The sequence below is a fragment of the Fukomys damarensis genome, unplaced genomic scaffold (assembly GCF_012274545.1).
Source record: "Fukomys damarensis isolate Sample0158 unplaced genomic scaffold, DMR_v1.0_HiC HiC_scaffold_12, whole genome shotgun sequence".
Classification (NCBI taxonomy): Eukaryota; Metazoa; Chordata; class Mammalia; order Rodentia; family Bathyergidae; genus Fukomys; species Fukomys damarensis.
In genome coordinates this window covers 57,535,258-57,546,441 of record NW_022900924.1, presented here as the reverse complement: position 1 = coordinate 57,546,441, position 11,184 = coordinate 57,535,258, and the positions used below count along the sequence as shown (strand labels likewise).

Below are 11,184 nucleotides of genomic sequence, written 5' to 3'. Positions count from 1 at the left end.
GGGGTGGAGGCCGCGGAGAAGCAGCGCCCGGCGAGCCGCCCTCGCCGCCGTCCTCGCGTAGCAAGCGTTGAGCCTTTCTCTGGCCCTGCAGCTCCTGGAAGAGAATGACCAGCTCATCCGCTGCATCGTGGAGTATCAGAACAAGGGCTGGGCGAACGAGTGCGTTCAGTAAGTGCCCCTTCCCACCCCGGCGCTCCGATGGCGGGAGAGCCAGCAGGAGGACGCGGCAGCTTCCCCGAACTGGGGGTCTTAGGGATGGAAAGCAAACGAGCCTCACTTTGCAGGCCAGGCGAGGGAGGCCGAAACCGTACAGCCAGTGCTTTGTAGAACCTGGAGTTACAGGTGGCTTCCTCATCAGAACTGGGTTGTGCTCACTGCAAAGCCACCTGCGCGTGCAGCCTTGCCCGCTGATGACAGCCGGGATAGAGAGGAGCCGTGGCCCCTCTGAATCTCAGCTTCACCCCTGTTGAGGAAGACCAGATGGCTACTGAGCTCTTTTCTTTTCTAACTCACAGTCAATCTGTGAAAACCAACCGAGGATTTCCAAGTTAAGCCAAAGGTAAATTCTGCGTAACTTAATGTGTTTTCTGGCCAGGTACCAAAATGAGAGAAAATAGAATCTGAATCTTCTTTCCAAATGTGGTTCGTGAATTATACCCCGTTTCAGATAGAGAATAATTATTTTGTTGTCCCTGAAGAAACGTTTACGAAAGTCATGCTCTATTTACCCCTGAGCCACCAACAGTGGTATAGTAAGTCTTGGTGTGTGTGATATTTAATAATTTTTTTTTTTTATAGTTTGTAATACTTTTCTGTGTGGGAAACGGTTACAGAATGTCCCGTTTGGTGCTGTGACTTTTAGTGCATGGCAAGAAACTTACCAGAATCATCCCATAATGCTTTTCCGCATTACACAGGCCATGCTCCCGAGCCCTAGTCTGATTGTCTTTCCAAACACAGAGCTCCACCCCTTGACTGAGAATCACTGCTTTAGTAAGTTCTCATCGATCACGGAAGTGTATCATTCCTTTTTTGAAGTTTGTTCAACAGTACTGTAGAGTACTAGTTAGTGTCAGTAGCAAGAAATTATAACAGCTCTACTTTCATAGGGCTGATATTCTAGACTCTAGGGTCTAAAAAGAAATATACAACTAGGTACATAATAGTATTTTGCATGAGAATAAAACAGGGAAGTAGAGCACCAGTGGCTAGGTAGAGCACTAGCACGTAGGAGGCCTTGGGTTTGATCCATAATACTGCAAAAATACAGTAAGGCAAGTGGGAGGAGAGTGCTGTTTTTATAAAGTGTCTCTGATAAGACAGCATTTAAGTAGAGACTTGAGCTGAAGGAACTAGCTACACAACTGGAAGTCCCCATCATGTAGGGCTTTGTAGCATACGAAAAAGACTCAGCTTTACTCTGAATGAGGTGGGAGCCTTCGGAGGATTTTAGACAGTTAAGGTATGATTTTGACTTAAATGATGACTGAGACTGCTGTTTGGAGAATAAAACAGCTGTAAATGTAGATCTAAGAGACTATTGCCACAGTCCAGGCAAGAAGCAACAATGGCTTGGTCTAGAGAAGCAACTCTGAAGTGGTGAGAATGGATGAGATTCTGGCTAGATTTTCCTTAAGTTCAACAAGAAGGTTGCTAACACTGAATCAAGTCAGTTGATGAGCCATTCCTCTTGATTGATTGAGTCAGTTCTTTTCCAGGATTTTGTTCATGGTCAGCAGAAGCAAGCTTTTACTAATGTTTGCCTGTTTTCATCCTTAGGTATCAGCAGGTGTTACATAGAAATCTCATTTACTTAGCTACTATCGCAGATGCCAGCCCAGCCAGTACTTCAGAAGCAATGGAGTAGTTTTCCAGTTGGCTGTTGTGAGGAGTGAGTGAGTAGAATCCGGCTCCTATGAAATGGAAACAGGATCTTTATACCATCTCAGCTGCTTAAAGCTGGAATGAAACCTCTGTGCTGCTTTTTCAAATGTGAAAGTATAAAGAGAGCTACTAATTTAACTGTGTTCTCAATGTAAATATTTATTTTAATAATAAATCAGATCCTCAGTGAGTTGGCTCCAGGTGTCCTCTTTCCTGGAATGGGAATGTGTTTTGGGCATCTTCAAGACTACATTTTAGTTTCAACCTGAAGAGGAAAGTGAGTAGGTTTTGAGCAACCAGCAAGAAATGTAGGGGCTAGGATGTAGGTCAGTGGTAGAGCACTTGGCTAGTGTGCTTGAGGCTCTGGGTTCAATTCCCAGTGCCAAAACATGTACCTTATGTACCAAATGTGCATTATGTACCTGTACCTACTCTCCGTGAGGAGTGTAATCATTGTGTACTGATAAAAATTTTAAAATGAATTTTAAAAAAGGAATTGTTGAGAGTCCTGACTGAGAGCTTGCCAAATGAACAGGTATCTGTATGCTCCTCCCCAGCAAATACGGTCCCCTGGCTGTCTTCTCAGATTCTTTTAAATAAACCTTGAGGGCTGGCAGCCTATTTCCAGGTGGGTCATAGTGGTGCCACCTTGTTGACTGGACCCTGAGCTGTGCACGCTCTTGGCCTTGGGCCTTGCCACTCCTGTAGAATCGTGTGGTGTGGTACACCTCTGCTCCCACCTGGACTCATAATGCATCCACAGGAGTTGGAGCATGGTAACCACTGGATTCTAGTCAGCATCTCTTAGAGTTCCTCAGCAGCATTCATGTCACCCCAAATTTGCTTCTAAGTCGAAGACCTGCCTCCCTCCATGTGAGAGGATCTCTGAGGAAACGCAAGAAAAAGTTTCTACTGCATTGATTGATTGATTGACTGATTGATTGGGACCTTGCCCTCAAGAGGCAGGCAGCAGTACCACTGAGCTAACTCCCTGGCCCTATTGCTTTTATTTATATTTATTTTTATTTTTTTGTACTGGGGATTGAACTCGGGTCCTTGTGCTTGCAGGGCAGGCCACCGAACCGCTGAGCTGAATACCCAGCCCTATTGCTTTTAAATTGCTGGGAAAATGTGAATCCAGGCTTGGTTGAAGAAAGGAGTTATGGAATGGTGAAGGAGTAGAGGAATAAAGGTAGTAGAAGAACTGTGGGCGTGAAGTTCTTAGAATGATATCACAATGATTAAACAGTTCCTGTGTTAGCACAATACTAAAGCAACTGAGGCATGAGAATTTGGTGAATCTGTTGGAAGTGTGTAAAACAAACAAAGATGGCACCTGGTCTTTGAATTTGTTGACTCCACAATTCTTGATGACTTGGAACTCTGCAAATGGATTAGATCACCAAGTAGTTCAAAAGTATTTATTTCTGGGTGGGGATTTAGCTCAGTGCTTCTGCTGCTTGCCTCGCAATCACAAGGTCCCAAGTTCAATCCTCGATACCAAAAAAAAAAGTATTCTGATTAGAAATGGAATTAGATTTTGTCCATCACATCACACACAGAGGTACAAAGCCAAAGACTTTATTAGTCTCCCAGTCTGGTATGGATTTATGTGACTGGGTTTTCATGGACATTGGCAGCTCCTCGGGGGTTTATACTGATTATGTAGCTACCAAGTGGTACAGAGCTCCAGAACTCTTAGAGATGTCAAGTACTACAGCAAGGGTGTTGTGTGAGCCAGCGGTTATCCGGTAACTAAAATGCTCACAGAGTGACCAATGTTTCCTGTAGACTTGTGTATTGATTAATTCTATAATATGATATATTGAGGCAACTTAACTGCAAGATACCAAGAGCTATTTCATAAAACTTCTGCATTTGCTGGAGTACAATTGCCTGAAATCAAAGAAGTAGAACCTCTAGAACGATAGTATCCTAAACTCTCTGAGGTTGTGTTTTTTTGTTTGTTTGTCTTTGGTTGGTTGGGGTTTTTTGTTTGTTTGTTTTTGTACTGGGGATCAAACTTGGGCCCTTGCGCTTGCGAGGCAGGTGGCAGAACCACTGAGCCAAATCTCCAGCCCATTTGGTTGGTTTTTTGAGTGAGGGTCTCACTGTGTAGTCCAGGCTGGCCTTGAATTTACTGTGTAGTGCAAGCTAGCCTTGAACTTGGCCCAATCCTCCTGCCTCAGCCTCCTGAGTGCTGGCATCACAAGGTTGCACCACCATGCCTGGCTTTCATTATGGTAGAGTTTTTACATGTTGACCAAGACAAAAGGCCCTTCTGTGCTGAGCTCCTACACCATGATTTCTTTCAAATAGATTTGCTGAGAGATTCTCACAGGAAGTACAGTTAAAACTGCAGAAAGGACCAGAGATTTAGCTCAGTGGCACCACGCCTACCACACAAGCACATGGTCCCGAGTTCAATCCCTGGTTAAAAAAAAAACATGCCAGGAATATTTGTTTACCTAAAAAAAAAAAAAAAAAAAAAAAAAATCCCAAAACATAAAAGGAAAAAGAGTTGGGCATGATGGCACACACCTGTAACCCAACATTCAGGAAGTTGAGGCAGGAGAATTGCTGTGATTTCAAGCTCAGCCTGGGCTACAGAACAAGACCCTGTCTCAAAAAAAGAAAAAGAAATATTTAGATGAAGAAAGAAAAACACTGGTGGTACAGGATACCAATGCTGATACCAAAATAAAGGCTTCTAAAGTATTTAAGAGAATCAAAAAGTGATGGAGGAGAAGTTGAAAAGGCACTGGAGTTTCAGATGCCAGCTATCTTTGCAACAGTGAGACAAGCCACAGCAGTGCCTTCCACCAGCCCTGCAAAGGTGCCAAAGGTCACACAAGGACCCCCACTCACACAACTGTCAGTGGCTCCTGGTGTCATTCCGGAATGAGGGCTATCCCAGGAGTTGAGAGTTACAGAGTTGATGAGAAAACCAAGTATTGTATCTCATTCTCCACCAAGAATTTATGATAATGTGACCACATCAGTCTCCAGAGAAAAGAACCTCCTTTGGGCAAATAAAAAAATGGACTACTCCAAGACAGGAGTCTGTCTGCCTGATCTCAGCTATAATCATCTCCTTGAACCAAGAGCCTTGAAAAGCATGACTTGAAATTCTAGACTAAGAAAGGAGAACAAAACTCTAAGACTCTCAGGCACCTTCCCTGGATACTGCTGACCTGCATGCATAGGATGTCATTACATCAGATGCTCAGCTTGGATGGGACAGGCCCTGTAAAGTGCTAATAGCCTGTGAGGAGAAATTTGTCTCCTGATCACCTAAGAAAGACTTTGCAGAAGAAGGAAAGACAGAGACTTAAGTTGTTTCAAAGGAAGATTGAACAAGTGCCCCTCCCCTGCTGTTACTCTGTCACCTTTCTAGTATGTTGGTACCCAGATATATGAAATGAAACAATAGGGCTGGGGATTTAGCTCAGTGGTGCCGCCGCCTGCCTGAGTTCAATCCCTGGTACCAAAAAAAAAAAACAAAAACAAAAACAAAAAAACATGGTTCTTGTTACCCGAGTGTATTTGCTGTTAGTAGACTGTATATTTAAAGTTAGTCAAGATTAAAAGTGAGATAATGGAGTGAAATACTGTAAACAGTCATGTTTATTCATGCATTGAAAATAAACCTTGAAGTCACAACAGATCCAGCAGAAATCTAGAGGATCATCAATACCTACTTTGAGAAACTGTGCTGTAATAAAATGGAAAACACAGAAGAAATGGACAGATTTCTTGATACTTACGAATTACCAAAGTTGAAGAAGATAAAAAAATTCTAAACACCCCAATTACAATCAGTGAAATTGAAAATGTAATTAAAAGTTTACCAACTAAGAAAAGCCCGGGTCCTAACGGCTTCACTGCTGAATTCTGCAAGACATTTAGACAATACCTACTGCCACTACTCTTTAAACTTTTCAATGAAATTGAAAGGGAAGCAATACTTCCAAATTCATTCTTGGAAGCAAGTGTTACTTTGATTCCAAAACCAGGGAAAGACCCAGCCAAAGGAAAACTATAGGCCAATCTCCCTAATGAACATAGATGCAAAAATCTTCAATAAGATACTGGCAAACAGAATACAGAGGGTCATCAAAAAGATCATACACCCTGACCAAGTCATTTGTTCCAGGGATGCAAGGATGGTTCAACATATGTAAATCAATAAATGTAATACACTATATCAACAGAATCAAGGACAAAAACCATATGATCATCTCAGTAGATGCAGAAAAAGCATTCAACAAAATTCAACACCCATTCATGATAAGAACCCTGCAGAAAATTAGAATAGATGGTCTTTATCTCAACTTGATAAAGGCTATCAATGAAAAACCAACAGCCAACATCATAATAAATGGCCAAAAGCTGAAAACCTTTGTTCTAAAATCAGACAAGAAAAGAATGTCCACTATCACCACTCCTGTTCAATATAGTTCTGGAAACATTAGCCACAGCTATTAGACATGAGAAATAAAGCAATAAAGATAGAAAAGGAAGAAGTTAAACTGTCATTATTTGCTGATGATATGATACTCTACATAGAAGAGACTCAAAAAACTCTGCCAAAAACTTCTAGACTTAAATAGACACTTTCAGAAGAGTAGCTGGATACAAGATCAACACTCAAAAATCAATACCCTTCTTGTGCACAAATAACAGACTCACTGAGAGAGAAATTAAGGAAACAATTCCTTTCACAATAGCATCCCATTTAGGAATCAATCTAGTGAAGGAAGCAAAAGACCTCTAAGTGAAAGCTACAGCACTGTGACAAAAGAGATCAAAGAGGATATAAGAAAATGGAAAGATATCCCTTGCTCCTGGGTAGGAAGAATCAACATAGTGAAAATGACTATACTACCAAAACTGCTATACAGATTCCATGCAATCCAGATTGAAATTCCAACAGTATATTTCACAGAACTAGAGAAAAATAATCCAAAAATTCATTTGGAACCAGAGGAGACCTAGAATAGCAAAAGCAATTTTAGGCAACAGAGATATGACATGGGTATCACAATCTGCAATTTGAAACTATACTACAAAACCACTGTGATAAAAACAGCATGGTACTGGCAAAGAAAAAGACTGGAGGATTAGTGGAATAAATTGGAAGATACAGAAACAACTCCAGATGTATTCAGCTACCTCATCTTTGACAAAGGAGCCAACCATCCTCAGTGGAAGAAAGAATAGCCTCTTTAATAAATTGTGTTGGAAAAACTGGGTTTCAACCTGCCAATTAAAACTAGACCCTTATCTTTCACCATGCACTAAACTAAAATCCAACTGGATTAAAGATCTAAATATTAAAACAGAAACACTAAACCTGCTGGAAGATAAGTTAGGCAGAACTCTTGAAGACACTGGCATAGAAAACGACTTTGTAAACAAATCCTTAGTAGCACAGGAACTAGTACAAAGAATCAACAACTGGGAGAAACACTTTGCAGGAGGGGACATGTGCCTGCCTTTGCACCACATCAGGAAGCGGCCTGATATCAGTCACCTTCGAGTTCCCAACAGCCTCACACTTGAATGTGATCTACTGAGCTTTTCTCTTTTAATTGATTAACGATCACATAATGGTGATTTTCCAATTTTGTCATTCCTTCTGCCTTTGGCAGCTATGTCCTATAAGAACTCTTCCCTCTGAAGACTTATGCATAGGAGGAGGCAGAGTCTTATTAGCGGAATCCAAAATTAACCTGGTTGCCTGTTCCTTGTTGGAGTCAGGATGGAATCTAGGGTGGCTGTAATATATAAATAATAGAGAAGACTCAATGTGAACTCCAGTTTTGTCCTCTAACCTTTGAGACCTCTGTTTCTTCGCCTCTAAGAAGATAAATCTTAGACTTGGTGGCGCACACCTGTAATCCCAGCAAGGTTGAGGCCAGCCTGTAATGCATAGAAAACTCCCGTCTGAAAAGAAAAAAAAAAGATAATGAAAACAGTATCTGCCTCCCAGGCCTGAGAGGTTGAGATAATGGAGTAAATACTCCTGTGCTCTCCGGGTTGTTTGAGGGCAGTGGGCCCTGGATCCCTTGCTCCCACACCCCCACGTCTGCTGTCCTTGCGGTTCCAGCCCATGTGTAGTCTTCCTGGTGCCCACACCTACCCGCCGGCGCACACAGCAGGTGTGTCCGGGATGTGCGGTGGTTTTAGTTCTGAACTCATCGATAACGTTTACGAAGTCTCGATTCCCAGCAGCGCCGGGCTCGCGGGTGACCGTCAGCTGGCCCCGGACGGCAGCGGCTCCCGACGGACAAGCACTGAGCCCGCTTGATCAGGGCCGCGCTGAGACCCGTGGAGCCGGGGGATTTGGGGGTGGTCTCCGGAAGCAGGGGCAGAGCAACGGGGGAGGGGAGACGGAGGGAGAGGATGCGGAGCGAGGGCTCTGCCCAGGTCGGCAGACTGGACCGGAAGGAGGCTCCGCAGGCAGCTTCCGCGAGGGGAGGGCGGAGGCCTGCGGAGTAAGCCCGGCGCCCCAGGCGAGGGCCCTGCCACCCTGCGTCCCCGTCAGTGGGAGGATCTTCTCGTTTGCGGGCGCAGAACCAACCCGCAATCCTGCAGGTTGAGCGCAGCCCAGGCTGCCTCGCTCGGTGCCCTTTTCCAGGGTGCCCTTTTCCTGAGCTCCCGCGCAAGGCCGGCCTCGCTGCCCTCCCCACCCCACCCCCCGTCTGGATTTCCCAGCCAGACTCTTCTTCAAATTCTCACACCTATTTTATTCAAATTAAATCTAATCTCATAGTTTGGCCATACTGTTCTCTTCCTTGCTTTTTCACCTGCCAATCGATAGTAGATAACACTCACACAAGTGGTACTGAAAACTTTGACATTACTTTGGGCACACCTTACCTTTTAAATGAAACAATAGTTGTAGCTATACTTGTAGCTATAATAATTTTATTGGTGTACTTTTGATATATGTAATGATAACATTCACCGTAGGGAATTTGTATCTTCCCCAATTCCCCTCCCCTCCTTTCAACGCTTTTCTATTTCAACCCTTGTTTCTATTTTTTTTCTTCTACGCCAGCTCAGGATTTGTGGCAGTGGAGACTTCTGCCCCCTCATATTCCTGGGATGAGGATGGGCACCTCAGATGAGGGGGGCAAATAATGCAAGGACAGGTGCCCCACAGAACGTTCTTTTCCACACCGTGGAGTCATTTGGGACTCCTAACAGTGACAGGACGAGGGAGGAAGTGACAGTCAGTGCCATCTGCATCTGCGGTGCCCTTGAGCCTTTGCAACAGCTGCGGTACTGAAGACGAGCTGATTCACAGTATCTTCATTTTAGTATTACTATAGCTCACATAGTGTTTTTAACATTACCTGTGTTCTTAATGAAAGTACCACAGATTCTCTGGAGTCGCTAGGACCTCCTTCCTAATTACATTCAAGTTGTTTTTATTTCTGTTGTATTTAATTAATTTTTAAAATGTTTATTGATCAACTGGTAGATCCCAGGAAGATTGTAGTGAGGAAGCCAGGGTCTGTGCTCGTAAAACCTTAGGGAGAAAGACAGTGGCGATCATGATCTTCAGGGAATTACAAGAGGTAATATGCTGAGACAAGTTTGTGTGGCCACTAGATTATATTCAGAGGTGACCTATGGAGGTAACACTGCAGCCGAGACGGGAACCCAAGAGAGCTGACACATGATCATAAAGGGAACTAGCCCTGCAGGCAGGGGCCAGGCTAAACAGAGATCCTTCATTCCAATGGTTTTTTTTTTTTCCTGTCTCAAGTCCATTTACTCATCTATATCATTGATTCAGTCATAACAGTCACCTTCATTGGGCCAGGGCTTATGCTGGGCTCCACAATGAAGAGACAGAAGTGGAAGGATACTGGCCCCTGGCTTTAGGGGACCCCCAAAGTCTGGCAAGACAGAAAAGACTCACACCCCAGTATGTACCAGGGCAGCATGCTAGTCCAGAGATGCCTGACAAACTGCCCAGCCATTGAGCTACAAGGACTCTGAAAATTATCAAGTGACTTTTTTTTTTTTAATTTGGGTAGCAGGGATCAAATTTGGGACCTTGAGCTTGCAAAGCAGGCAGCCGCACCACTGAGCTAAATCCCAGGCCCCATGGAGTACTTTTGCATGTCATATAAGAAGTCTAAGCTTTTCTAACTGTAAGCACTCCCTAGTCAGCAAACAAAACTTGACTTGTCAGCTGCAGAGCAGCCAGCACCTGCCTGGCAAGTGTGAGGTACGAAGTTCTATGAAAGAAAGAAAGAAAGAAAGAAAGAAAGAAAGAAAGAAAGAAAAAAAGAAAGAAAAAAAGCTGAAGCAGACCAGCGGACAGGTGAAACCCCGTAAGAAAGAAAGAAAGAAAGAAAGAAAGAAAGAAAGAAAGAAAGAAAGAAAGAAAGAAAGAAAGAAAGAAAGAAAGAAAGAAAGAAAAAAAGCTGAAGCAGACCAGCGGACAGGTGAAACCCCGTAAGAACGTCCTAAGAAAACAGACCAGCAAGATGTCAAGTGTGTCCTACCAAAGAAGACGGAAAAATACAACACATATGCTATTGGTAAGACGTGTGTGGAACATGCACTTATGTGTGAAGACTGACTTAGGAAAGATTTTTGCTGTGGTAGAGTTTTGTTTGCATTTTCATTGTAATTCACGTACAAAGGCTTTAGCTCAAGCGGTCACTTCCTCATGCCGGACTTCTCATATATTTATTTTTTAGACTTTGTAAGCAAGTAAACAGTTGATGTTGAAAATGTTAACACTTATTCTAAACACTCATCATATATTAGAAATTTACTATTTTGATATTTTATTTTCCTGTTAAGTACATTGTATAATTAAATCCATAAAATTAAAATAATTCAATAGGAATACTTCTAAAAAATAAATGTGGGCGGTTATACGCCCACTTTAAAGCTCTCCTTTAGGAAATTTACTGACTCCACTTAAACTTCAACTTAGGCCGGGGATTTAGCTCAATGGTTCCGCCGCTTCGCAAGCGCAAGCACCCGAGTTCGACCCCCGGTACCAAAAAAACAAAACAAAACAAAAACATTGAACAACTGGAGCCATACTCGGTTCACGCCAGAGAACAACAAAGTCAGGCGCAGGAGCGTCCACGCCTCCGGATTGGGCGAGAAAAGGGCGGGGCAAAGGATCACGCCGCGGTTGGAACGGCAGAGCGAACGCCCACGCACGCAGCACCGTCCCCCCGCAATGATCTCGCGGTATTTGTCCCGGCTCTCGCGGGGTTTGGCGTGGCGTTGAACTGCCGGCCCGCGGGAGGCGGCGGC

General features: G+C 43.6%; 1 long non-coding RNA gene across 1 annotated transcript; it reads right to left on the bottom strand.

Moving 5' to 3' along the window:
- Positions 1–4,469: 4,469 nt before the first annotated feature.
- LOC104862442 lies at positions 4,470–8,408 on the bottom strand. Its single transcript, XR_004516873.1, has 3 exons — positions 8,030–8,408; positions 7,722–7,833; positions 4,470–4,503 (listed from the first exon to the last, which is right to left on the bottom strand). It is a non-coding gene; the product is annotated as an uncharacterized LOC104862442 (long non-coding RNA).
- Positions 8,409–11,184: the final 2,776 nt, after the last annotated feature.